Below are 14,343 nucleotides of genomic sequence, written 5' to 3'. Positions count from 1 at the left end.
ACGCAAACCTTGTTAAGAGAAAGTTACTTCAAATGTAGAATAGTAATACTTACACTCTGTTCCCATTTCTGGAACATCCCCCTCCTATTTGTTGGCCTGTCTCCACAGTGTATGTTATAAGAGGTAATTCCAACTACCCTCTTTGATGCTGTTTGTCAAACACCCACATGAAGTCCTGCTCATAGTGAAGGAAAACAGCCAACACCCACATGAAGTGCTTAGTTATAGGAATGTGTTTCCATGCAGTTGGCTATAGGAATAATACCACAGCTGTTCCACATGCAATTAGCAAGTGGGGGACTGCAATTAGTGCACAGGACATCAGCTGATCATGAGCATTGCTTAAAAAACTCAAGCTGCTGCCTATGCAAAACAGATGTACTTTTCCACATCCACCAGAGAAGGAGAGAGAGAGAGAGAGAGAGAGAGAGAGAGAGACAGAGACAAAGTAAGAAAGGAAGGTAGTAAGAGAGTAAGAGCCAAGCGTGTTTGTGTATGATCCGTGGGTGGAGAGTGGTATCTGGGTATTATAATGGTTGCCTATATTGTTTACTAATCCATACTGTCACATAGTAATTGCACATGGCTGTACACATTTGTGGCTGAGGATTGTGTTTACAACAACCTCTACAGTGTTTGAAAACTGTTGGCCTTGTAATGTGGACAATGGGACATATAGGTCCTCAACATAATGATGTAGCAAAATCCATAGTGCAATGGATCTTGTCATTACATAATCATCCCAACACGATACTGATGACACACACACTTATCAGTACTGAGTTTCAAATCCCTACCTGATTATGTTTTGCCATTACAATGTTACGCAGTTATTGCATGTGCCACAGAGTTTATATGTTGGGGAGCTGTCCAAAGGTATCTTTGAAGGTGAGTGACATCAGCAGCAGTGCTAAAGGAGGGATAAGGGAAGTGTAGTAAGTGTGAATGTCCACAAAAGCAGGTGTCAATGAAGACACACACATACACACACACACTCTGTCAGGGAAATACACCCATTATCACAGCTGGCAGGATCAGGATTAGAACTCCTACCTAACTAGTTTGCTATACTACAGTATTATACAGTTATCCCAAGTTCAACAGACCTTATATGGCTGATACATGGCCAAAGGGTTATTTCAAGGTGACTGCCATCAGCAGGCATGTTAAAGTAGGGCAATGGGATGTGTAGTGATTGTCAATGGCTTCAAAATAATTAATCTCCACACACACACACACACACACACACACACACACACACACACACACACACACACACACACACTAGCCATTACTGAGATGCATAGGTTCATTGCTTCACAGATGTGTAGTAGGTGAATGGGCCTGAAGGCTGTACAAGGCTAGGCAAAGGGAATACTTTGGCATCAGGCCACATGACAATGGTCTCCAGTGTGGCTCAGGGGTGTAGTCCCTGGAGTGGTCCCCACAGGTGGGTATTGTATTCACCATCCACTCATCTGGGTTACTATTGTGGGTGGCCAGTGATGTGCACTGCTTCCCATGTATGTGATCTATATTCCATAACATGGACAGTGTCTGGGTTGCGCACATGTCCCACACGCATGTTCTTTGACACATGGAAGTGTACTTGAGGTCTCTGGGGCATGTTGTTTGTACAGATTGTTATCTTCTGATGTAGCATTCCTGACATAATTTTCGGAGACCTGGTTATGGAACTGAGGTTGTGCTTGCACCTACATTGAAAGCATGATACAGGTATTCAGTGGAGTTAGTGGCATCTGTCCATACAGAGCATGCGTATAAGGCATGGTATTCCCTTTGTGGGTTACATTTGCAGACTCTACAGTTGTTGCAGGCATCCAGTGGGGAACATATCAAAAGGACCACTGTAAGCATTTATTTGCCTACTGTAGGGATGGAACAGGGTGCTATATCCTTTTACTTGCTGGATAACACACACACTCAGTCAAGAGATGTAACACATCACAGTGCTTTCTGATGTCAGTGGCACTGTTGTGGTCAACAGGCATGTAGTCCACTGCAATCACACTGTGGTTACTATCTGTTAAGCAATATGCAGGGAACTACCAATATAGTGGTTGTTGCCTAGCCAAGTCTGTTTGTATATGATACATGGGTGAAGAGTGTTCTCTGAGTAATACAAGGGTTGCCTATATTGTTCACCAATCCATAATGTCACATGTAGGGCTATGGATTGTCTACACCAGACTCTCTGGTGTTTGACATCTGTTGTTTTTGTAAGGTGGACATTGTAAGATATACTAGCTCCTCAATATAATAATTTAGCAAAACTCACCCCACAATGCATCCTGTTATTACACAATCACAGCAACCTCAACACAGGATACTGATGACAGACCCACACACACTTGCCAGTACTGAGAGTCAAGCCCCTACCTAGCTATGTATTGTTACTACAGTGTACTGCATTTATTGCATGCACCACAGAGCTTATAGGATGGATGTTGTCCCAAGATACTTCTAAGGTGAGGAGCATCACCAGCCCTTGTAAATACTAGCATTGGGTGATGTAGTGAGAGATCCCAAAAATAATTTTACCCTAAACACACATTTACCAGGGGTGGGGTTCAAACCTCTATCTAACAATCTTTATGCACCATTATGTTATGCAATTATCACATGCACCACTGACCTGACATGGTTTAGGGTTGGTAACAGGTACTTCTAAGGTGGAGGATATGTGCGGGACTGCTAAATTCAGGCTCTGAGATGTGTACTGGGTGTAAATGGGGCCAAAATCTTTGAGGTACACACACAAACACTTGCCACAAATGATATTCAACCCATACCTGTGTAGTTACTGCTATTACATTGTTCCACATTTATGGCACACACCATGGAGCTTATAGAGATAGACCTTCTCCACAGGGGTAGTTCAAGGTGACTGACATCAGCAGGCTTGCTAAAGTAGGGCAATGAGATGTGTAGTGACTGGCCTCAAATTCATTAATCTCAACACACACACACACACACACACACACACACACACACACACACACACAAAGTTTCACAGTTGCCATGTCTGGGATTAGAACTCCTACCTAACTAGTATGTTACACTATAGCATTATGCAGTTATCGCACGCACCAGGGAGCCTTGAAGGCTGGCCCTTCTCCAAAGGGGTTTATCAAGGTGTCTGACATCAGCAGGCTTTCTAAATTAGGGCAATGGGAGGTGTAGTGACTGTGAATGGCCTCAAAATCATTAATCACTACATACACAGAGTTTCACAGTTGCCATGTCTGGGATTAGAACTCCTGCCTAACTGGTGTATTACACTACACAGTTATTACACATGGAGCTTATAGGCCTGATCCTTCTCCACAGGGGTATTTCAAGGTGACTGATATCAGCAGGCTTGCTAAAGTAGGGCAATGGGAGGTGTAGTGACTGTGAATGGCCTCACAATCATTAATCTCTAGACACACAGACAAAGTTTTACAGTTGCCATGTCGGGGAATTGAACTCCCACCTTACTAGTATGTTACACTATAGTATTACACAGTTATCACAAGTGCCACAGAGCTTATAGAGCTGGCCTTGTCCAAAGGGGTATTTCAAGGTGACTGACATCAGCAGACTTCTTAAAGTAGGACAATAGAAGGTGTAGTGACTGTGAATGGCATCAAAATCATTAATCTCTACACACACACACACACACACACACACACACACACACACACACACACACACACACACACAGAGTTTCACAGTTGCCATGTCTGGGATTAGAATTCCTACCAAACTAGTATGTTACACTATAGCATTATGCAGTTATCGCAAGTGCAATGGAAATTATGGGACTGGGAATTGGCCAGGGGGTTATTTCAAGTTGACTGACATCACCATGAGTACTAACATGGGCTATGGGAAGTGCAGTGTGTGTGAATGGGCCATAAACCATTCCTCTGGAAACACACCCACAATACTCAGTCACACACAACTTTACATTTGACAGGACTGGGTATACAAATGCTAGATGAATACTTATGTGTACATTCATGTTACACAGTTATCACAAGTGCCACAGACACTATAGCACTGTGGGCTACCAAAAGCAAATATCTACAGTGATTGACATCAACAAATCATGTGATATTGGCCTGGATGTGTGGTGGGTGGGACAGGCCTCATGATGGCAATCTCTTTGTCACTGCTTCTCTCTTCCCTACATCCCTGTGTGTGTGTATGTTTAACTTATTATAGTGTATTGGCCTTGGATATGTGTGAGTATTCCTATCCAATGTGTGTGCAAAGCATGAATGGTGTGCAATGTGGTGTGTGTGCACAGACATCTGCAACTGACAGATATGTATAGTCCACTGTTGTTGTCAGACATGGGCTGTACTCCAGTGCAGGATTTTGTGTTCTACGCCTACAGCTAGCAACCTGTTTCTGCAGGATATCTGTAGATAGGTTGACAATATGGAGTCACAATGTGCGAAATATAGCGGGATACTGTAACTATTGTGTCTGTGCTGCTTGTGTTACATGGTTGGTTTTAGCATAGATATTTAGACATATGTACTGTTTTACACTGTGATGTATTATATCAACTACTGACAGATATACTTATTTGCTCAGTTATTTCCTGGGAAATACAAGATGAATGAAGCTATGTCCAGTATTGTGGTCTGCAGCCTACATATTCTAGCACATTCATGCCATTCTGGAGGGGTAGCTGCAGACCCTTGCTGATCGGTCTGTGTAAATGGTCCAACACCTTGGTACTGTGGTGGCTGAGGATCCCCTGCTTGTACATCTATCGACATAACAGAATGGCCATATCCTGCTCTGGCCATACCTCACAGCTGTACAGATTCACCCAGGTTACCCAGAGGCAGGGCTCATATATCTGGTCAGTTCCCCTTCACATTGTGGTTTATGAGCAGGTTTGTAGCCACCTATTACTGGGTTTGCAGGCAGGGGTAGTATGGGCACACATCAGAGTTTCAGACTTCACACACTCCATGGTGTCCATGCTTCTACACCCCCACTCTGTTATTCTATCCTCTTCCTAACATTATGCAAGTGATATCTGAGAAGTATCACTATAGTCATTCCTTCATCCCAGTGGTATTTAGGGGTTGGTCCACAGTTCATGCAGTAGGACATGGTTGGAACGCTGCTGAGATTGGTTGACATGGCCTTGCATTTGTGTTCTGTGGACTGTATTATCTTGTTAGTTGGGACCCCATGAGTTAACATACATTAGCAGTACAGGTGAGGCACAGGCCTTTGACAGAGGACTGTAGGGCATTTGGTAGTGATGCAGGCCATCTGTAGCAGGCCAGTGCATTATGTCACTCCTACAGTCCCAGGCTGTGAGGCACTGGATTCCCCTAGGGTGATAGGGTAAGTGTGTGAGGTGTTAATAGCAATAGTTCCTGTCCATATTAATCCATTGTTCTGGATGCTGGCAGGGTGCTGCTTACAGCTAGGGACACACCTGCATGGGACACCTCTTCACCATGCTGCATTCTGTGGGTATTCCCATACAGAAGTGGGGGTCATACTGTACTCATTCCCAACAGCAGGGATATGACCTGTGATAAACCTGTGGCTGATGGTGGGGTGAGCTGAGTGCATGTGTGATATGGAAGCTTCTTGCAGCTGACTCACAGATATACCTGGGACATTCCCCTTATACTGCCTTATGCAGGGACATAGGCAGTCTCTCATTACGTCATAACTGTGCCTTTTGTGGTCTGGTAGTGATTGGCCAGACTACATCAGTATTCCATACTACACAGACAACTAATGTGCTGCTAACCTGTATGTACAATTCCAAAGGTGTGTGCAGTTGACAGTTACATTTTATGTACTCTGTCTAAGGTACTTCCACCTGTGTCCTGTGTGTATGTTTGGGCCCACATTCATAGGATGTCCATCTTTCAGATGGCGACAGATATTGACATCTAAACAATGATTATGGATGACTGCTGAATTGAGTCTTGCTGGGATGCATTGCGGTTGGCACTGAACATGGCCCTGTCATCAACAGTACTGGCCATAGGCCACCGGGACACAACCCTACATGCCTACATGCTGACCACTTCCACACAATATACAACACACAACAACCTAACACACAGAGCCCTGCATTGCAATCCTGTAAATTGAGACAGCTCAATTAATCTGTGTTTCACTGTTATTAAACCCACGCATACATGTTACTGCATTTCTATATAGGACTGTGGGGGGGGGGGGCACACCTGACAACTGTAAACATTTGCTATGACTGTACTGGTATTTCAGGTACTCTGTTGGCTTCCATTTCGTTTTGTATTCTGACCTATCATCCAGACTAGAGGCATATCAGTAGAGTACCAATCTTAGGTTTTGTTGACCTACATTTTAGTTTCAGACGTCTTACCCTTCGGAACTAACATACAACTAGCTGACCTGTTGTAGTCTGTCTAGGTCTGGAGGGGGGCTGTACTCCATTGCCATTAATTGGAGGTCTTACCACAGCCTTTCTTTATGGTCATCTACATCTGTCCTGCTGGCTGAGGCTGTTGTTTGCTATGTGAGCCTCACTGACAAGCATGCATGTGTCCTATGAACACACATTTGGACCACGACATGTACTGCAGTGGGATTTGTCACCTTGTCTAATACTGCCTACTTTGTTGGCGCCAGTATTTGTTATGGATTTCATGCTGCCCATATAGGTGTCCACTATCTGCTGCCATCCCATTCAGCCACCCGATTCCTTTGCATGCTCACATCCATACCATAGATACAACTAACAGAACATACTACTCCATTCAGTAATTGATAGAAAGAGGGACCTACCTTGTGGCTGTGCCAGTATTGAGGATGGTGCTGGAGGGCTGACTATGTCAGATGCACATAGTACACTCCCTATACATGGTAAAGCACAGGTAGTGTCATGGTTGACATCCCTTTTACTGTATGTGCGAGTCAGAGAGAATGTCATTCCCTGGGTTCCCACCATGTCAGTGTACGTGCTATGCGTTACCTCTTTGCCAAAGCCTGGGCATACTGGTCATGCCTCCTTCTGCCTACATTGGCAGGTTCAGGTTGTTCCTCCTCAGAGTCACTCTGTGCCTGTGCAGGCCTTGTTAATGGTGGGAGGCTGTGTGGCCCTACCCCATACTGTTCCTGCTGCAGCTGTTTCCACAGGATCATATTGTGTAGCATGGCACACACAATGAAAATTTGTGTACATGTAGCTGGAGAGTACTGGAAGGCTCCACCATGTCCAGGCACTGGAACCCATATGCCAAATGTGGGAGTCGTGATAGCTTCCAGGGCTGCCAGCACACACATTCATTATAATGCCCTGGGCATCGCACATGACCTGGCAGTTGATGGAGCGGAAGCCCTTGCAGTTTATGTAGACCCTACCCCGCTCACCAGGTGGTGCTTTGATGTGCATGCTCTTGCAGTCTATAGAACCCACTACCTCAGGGTATTTTGCTATTTGGTGGAAGAGACGTATATTGCTGGTCAACACCTCATGAGTGTTGAGGAAATATATGTGCTCACCGGCATGTGCTGACATGGCATCCAGGAACTGGTGGAGTACTCTGGATGCTGATGCCTGTGAGATCCCCATGATATCCCTGTTGGCCTTGGGAAGGTACCTGTGGCTAGTATTCTTAAGCCTACACATACCTTCGTATCCACTGGGATGGGTTCCCCTCTGTTGGTTCTGTGTGTGAGGCGTGGACAGCACAGCTCAACAATTTGCTGTAGGAGGTCCCTGTCCACCCTATAGCACTCCCCTATCTCCAGTTCATGTAGCCCCTGGTAGGTTACCCTGGGTCTGTACACTCTTCTCCTTCTCCTCACTGTGGGTTGGTCGGCAGCATTCTCATCTTCACCACCCTCAGCCTCTTCCACATATTGATGTATAAGAGCAACAGCAGCCCCTATCATTTTGTTAGATTTGTCAGGTAAAATTTCCCCGTCTGTGTACACCGGTGGTGTAGAGTTTGTGGGAAAAACTAGAGTGAAAGGTGTTTACATAGTTTATAGTAGTGTGCTGGGCTGGGCTGGACTGCTGCCTGTGTAATTGGCTGATTCTGATACATTTCACCTGCCAGCTATGCTAGTTCTCCTTGATTGCCTTCCTACTGCTGTTTTCCCTTCCCGTTGCCTTCCTGTTTAAGCCCCAAGGCACACTGCACATACCCAGTGCCCAGATGCGAACAGAGCTGCTATTTCCTGTTTTTTTTTTTTTTTTTTTTTTAAACCTGGTACATGGCATGCACACCCATTTAGGCAATGTAAACACTGCTAGGCAGCCTTAGACAGACACCCCTTCCTTAGCTGTGCTTAGTTAAGGGCAAACATGGGCCACAGAGCCCCAATAAGCTTACAGCATGCATGACACTTCCCATTTTGAGGTCATCTACCTCTTATGCTTATACCATGGTGTTGCTGCACCTAAACAGTTGGGTGCAAGCTAACAATGAGGGGAAATCTGTGATTCTGTATCAGTCCCCTCATTTGCATAAAACTGACTGCTAAAGCATGGTTACAAAACTGGCACTCAGCCTTCCCCTTAGCAACCACTATTCCATGGTATTGTTGTCGTATGCATGCCATTGACTACTATGGCAGAATGCTGATTTTGGTTTAAAAGTTTATTTCCAACTTTTTTCACACCGTTGCCCTACATTTAAACGGCTGAAATTGGCCAAAAAAAAAAGTTATTTTTTTATAATTTTGCAACTATTTACCATGCCAATGGCCATATATTTGGCTATTGGGATGCCTACTACATTGAATACATGCTTTTTCTGAAGCTGTCATGCCTCAGTTTTGTAATTTGCAGAAATGTATTTGGTTAGTAGCCGAATACATTTCTGCAGGTTACACTATTCCTGCACAGATGCCTGCCTGCTTCCTGGATCACTAATTCACCTCATTTGCATGGTTTTCATCTGAAAATTGGTTAATTAGCATACAGGAGCTGTATCCGTGCAGGAATAGTGTAGGAGTGCTTGTGCACGTCCTGGGAGGTCTTTCCTGGATCGCTCATCATCCATATTGCGTGGAGCAGCTCTTGCACTATTCCTGCACATCATGCAGAGCTTGCTGAATTCTGGAGATAGGTATTGTTACAGTTTGAACTTTCAAGTAATTGCTTTGCACTCTGCACTGCATGTTCAGCTACACCATTTGACTGTGGATATTCAGCACTGCTGGTAACATGTACAAAGTTCCATTCTCTTGCAAATTTCTGAAACAATTGACTAGTAAATTGAGTACCATTGTCAGAGATAACTTTGTGTGGACTACCATGGACTGAAAAATGACATTTCAACTTAATAATAACAGTAGTGGATGTTAGGTTAGGTAGTAAGTCAATCTCAAACCAGTTTGAATAAGAGTCTACCAACACTAAGTAATGCTGATTGTTCCACTCGAATATATCAGTGTGTGGCTACTGTTGACCAAGGTATTTCAGGAACTTGACTTAGCTGAAGCAATTCTCTCTGTAGATGTGGACTAGTACTATTGCATACTGAACAAGAAGAAAGTACTTTATCTGTCTTTCAATAATGAAGGCCAAAATTCTAATTCTTTCGTTCTTCTCTTACTGGATGTGGAACATGGGTGACCACAATGCTAAATCTGGATATATTCTTGTTGTAAGGAAGCAGGAACAGCAATTTTAGGACCTTTGAAAATAATGCTGTGTTCCATCAACATTTCATCTTTGTAAGGAAAATAGGTTTGCACTTCAGGTGGTACACTAGAGTGCTTTGACAGCCATCCAACATTAATGTAGTGATTGAGCTTTTGCAAAATTGGAACAGACTTTGAGTGATCTCTTAACTCATCAAGCCTAGTGTTAGAAAAATTACTTGCTGTCATCACGTCAAAGTCAAAATTCTCTGTGTGAAACTGTTCTGTCATATTTCTGGGTGATCTGGATAAGGTATCAACCAGATAGAGTAGTTTTGTAATTTGAGCATCATTCTTTGTAATCTCACTGGAACTGAATGCATAGGCTTGTTTAGAATAGTAACTTGAGGTTGGTGGTAAGTTTCAATCTGAACAGCTCGAACATAAATATAATCATGAAACATGGAACATTCAAATACTATTGCCAAAAGCTCCTTCTCAATTTGAGCATACTGCTTCTCAGTTTGGGTAAGTATTTGAGATGCATAGACTACTGGTCTGACCTCTCGAAGTATAACTGCACCAAGACCAAATTTTTGAAGCATCACAGGAAAGAGTGACTGGTGTATTCACATCATAGTATCTTAATGTAGATGGGGTGGCAATTTTCTGCTTGAGGTCTTCAAATGCCTTCTGGTGGTATTCTAACCATGACCATGTAACATTCTTGCACATTAGCTCTCTTAAAGGTGCTGTCAACTCACTGAAGTCTGGTATAAACTTGCCTAAATAGTTGACCATGCCTAGGAAATGCTGTAGAGCTTGAACATTGTCTGGGGCTGACATATCAAGGATAGTTGCTTGCTTGGTTGAATCTGGTCTCAAGCCAGTACTGGTAAATGACCTACATATGTAACTTCTGGTAGCCTGAATTTGGACATCAGAGGACTGAGCTTCAAGTTTACTTCATATGGTCTGTCTAGAACTCTCTTTAGGTTTCTGTCATGCCATTGCCTTTATCTAGTAAATGATCTGTGATTATGGCACAAGGATAACCCAAAACAATTTGCTCCATTGCACGCTGAAAGACTTGCAGAATGTACTCCAAATGGCATCCTTAGGAATCTGCATTTGCCAAACAGGGTACTAACAGTGGTTAGTAATGAGGATTTGTGATCAAACATCACTTGCCAATTGAACTTTTTGCATCCAAGACAGAAAAGACAGTGGCATTCGGTATTAGAGCTGCGACCTCTTAGACTGTGCACATTGGATGATATGGTTTCTTCAAAGCTTTGTTCAAATCTCTTTGCTCAATACATATTCTGATTTCATCTGAGTCTTTATTGTGAACCGCTACCATAGACAACACCCATTCACTTGGTTCGGTGACAGGACAAATTACACCTTGAAGCATCATCTTATCCAACTGAGCCTTGACTTTATTCTGCATAGCTATCAGAACTCTTCTTTCCAGTCTGACTACTGAAGTGACCTCTGGGTCTAACATCATGGAATATACAAGTGGAAGGTGCACAACTTGTCATCTAAAACATCAGCATACTCTGAGAAAATGGCTTCAGAAAAAAGTGGAACTAGGGGATGCACTTATGTGATTAACTTCTTTAGTAAAAGAAAGCAGATTCATTTTCAAGATTTTATTTTATTTTATTTTATTTGCATTTGTTTAACCAGGATAGTCCATTGGGCTCAAGAACCCGTTTTCAATGGAGTCCTGGGGAGAAAAGCTCCACATACATATTTAACAGAGAATGAGGATATACATAGACATTCCATGGGGTTCTACATGAGAAAAGTACCAAATACAGAGGATATACATATACATTTGATGGGGTAAGACATAGTACAATTTATGTAATTAAACATGCAGAGACAGCTGAAACAAGGCAATAAGAGTAACACCAAATTTATAAAAAGATTTTTTTTTTTTTTTTTTTATAAAGTTAGTGTAGTATACAGGTAGGCCAAGGGTAATGCTGCCTGGCGTTCATACAGTCAGAACTGAAAGAGTTACTAGATGAAATAGTAGGTTACGAAGGGTGAGAGCAGGAGCATTGCCATGTGGAGGTTAGATAAGAGTGGAGTGATTTTTTGAAGGATGGGAGGCTTGTGATGGTACGAATAGAGGGAGGAAGGGAGTTCCATAAGCGTGCTAGTGAGAAGGACAGGAGGTTTTGTCCAGGAGGGTGGTGGGGTCTATGTATTTCTATGAGGTTTTGATTGTTTGATCTTAGCTGTCTTTGTGTGTGGTGCATTTTAAAGGTCTACTTCTGTTTGCCATGTGTTGCATACTATTTACGTTTGCTATGGAGCCTCTTGAAACTATACTCTTGTCACTTGCAAGCATACATGTGTGTTTTTCTGTCACTTCATGGTTCTGACAAATCTCTATGGCTTTATTCAATGTTAAGTCACTGTCACGAAGCAAAGTCTTTCTCACAGCAGCAGTATTAATACCATACATGAGCTTGTCCTCTTTTAAGTCACCAAACCGACACATTTTAGCTTTGCTTCCCAGGTCAGTTATGTAAGCTGCAATCCCCTGGTTTCTGATCTCTTGTGTAAAACAAATGCCTCTCCAATGTAATATTTGTCTGGGTGTTACACATTTCTCTGAACTTGTGTTTTAAACACTCAGGGTCTTCCCTTCATTCATCCTGTACAACAATATGATGATTTTCACCTTCTGCATCATATACCGCTGTTGCATACATAAATGAACGCTCTCTTGCTATAGCTGCTGACCCAGCTAGGTTTAACAAAATGAATGCCTTGGTGCATGGATCTTTATCTGAATAAACTGTTTGTATAAAAATAAAGTACCCTTCTTCAAATTTTCTCCAATTCTCTGCAATATTCTGATCAAATACAAGTGGTAAGTGCTTTCAAAATATGTCTGCCGTGTTAACATATACCAATGAAGGGGTTTGTCAATAAGCACAAATACATACACATATGCATATGCCAGAAATTTATGCCAGTATTTGTAACTTTGTGCTTCTGAAATTATGCTTTTGGGCTTTTCAAAATTATGCTATTGGGCATATTCTGTGAAGCAACTCTCTCGGGCACTGTAACACCTTTAAAATCACCGTATTGCAAAAACTCACCTCTTATCAGTATAAGAAACATATCAAATGACTGTACGATGCAAGCCGCTAAGTAACTGGACTTTGGGAAATTAGTCTCTAGGGCACTATTGTAATACTCTTGAAATTATCAGGTTCATAGGTAGGTACTAGGCTATTGGCCCAAGGGCCTAAGTAAGCCTAGCCAACAAGGTTCTCTGGCTTATGCCACCCAGGAAAGTTAATTTCCTATTCCCCTGTTGAGCAGAGCCACAGTTGTCTTGCAAAAGTAATTTATAATCATTTTAAAAAACATTTCAAATAATTTCACAATTCAAATGAACTGGGCAAGAGAAGCTCAGAGTCAATAACATTTCAAAATAACTGCACTTTGTGAATAAACTTTACACAACACACTAAAATTTCCCCAAAATGGTGGTACCTTGCTAGGCAACTATTTACAGTGCAAGAAACACCCTATAATGGTAGCACTTTGCAAATAGACACACCCAGCACAATAAACTTTCTGAATTGGCTACATTTTGACTGTACTTCACAAAATAGTTGCACTTTGCATACAAATAAACTCTTTGAAATACATATACAGTAGTAAGCACACACTGTAAGCACTTTTACACACTTTGAGATCACTTCAAATAATTCTAGTTATGCCCTTAATACAACATGAAGTCATAGTTATGCCAAAGCACAGCACTTTGCCACTTTACACTTAATATGCCCTTTTAGCCCTTGTTATATTCGTTTTGCTCCTTTAATCTCTTTTTCATGCCCATTGTACGTTTCTTGTGCTTGTTTAACTCAAAACATACCCATTTTGCTTTAAACATACTCATTTTGCTTTTCTGATAATCGTTTTATCAAATATCTTAATCTTAATCATTTTGCTTAGTTAATAAACCTTCTGTGCCTCCTGCTTGTTTAATAATGTGGTTTGTGCCCTTGTAATGCCCTGTTTTATCTTTTTTATAAAATAAGCAGTTTGTGCGGATTCTCATTCCCTTTGATTCTTTTCTGGCTCTTTTTCATGCTCATTTGTTTTAGTTTACCTTCACTGTCATCTCTGCACCTCATGGCTCCAAATAACATTCTTTGGCATCCCAGTTCTGACACCATGTCGCTCTCCTACTTTGGACACAATAGAAGTGTCTTCATGGGTTCTGTTCAAGCAGCTTTATTTTATACAAACACATCACGATAGAAGTCACCGACTTTAACTTAAGTAACTTGTATACAAACAAACTACTGCAATCATACATGCTCACTCTCTGGTGACATTCTCAAAATGGCACTGGGAATAGCATGGTGCTGGGTATTTCTATGTGCACGTTCAGTCCTTGATATGCTTCTAAAAGATACAGCACATATACTCTGATCTACAGATGGTTTTATTTATTTACTGAGATACTCATTAGTTCATTAAGTAACTATACACGATGCAGCTACAAAATCCATTAGCATTCCAAGCTCAAGGGCTTGTTTCAAAAAGATTGTCCATAAAGTATGAATATGCTGACCTTTCTTCTGTAGGACCTTGGTCTTTTACCTCAGTGACATCATATCAGATTATGGCTCCTGTGACATCCATCTTAAGTTCAACACATTA

The 14,343-nt window shown here is 42.1% G+C and overlaps 1 protein-coding gene across 7 annotated transcripts in view; it reads left to right on the top strand.

Moving 5' to 3' along the window:
- Positions 1-14,343, top strand: part of ANO4 (anoctamin 4) — a 1,520,875-nt gene that overhangs the window by 752,750 nt on the left and 753,782 nt on the right. The window lies entirely within an intron of this gene.

The sequence above is a fragment of the Protopterus annectens genome, chromosome 11.part0 (genome assembly GCF_019279795.1).
Source record: "Protopterus annectens isolate FY-2018-M chromosome 11.part0, PAN1.0, whole genome shotgun sequence".
Lineage (NCBI taxonomy): Eukaryota > Metazoa > Chordata > Ceratodontiformes > Protopteridae > Protopterus > Protopterus annectens.
Note: the sequence above shows the minus strand (reverse complement) of the source record. Positions and strands in the feature narration are given on the sequence as shown.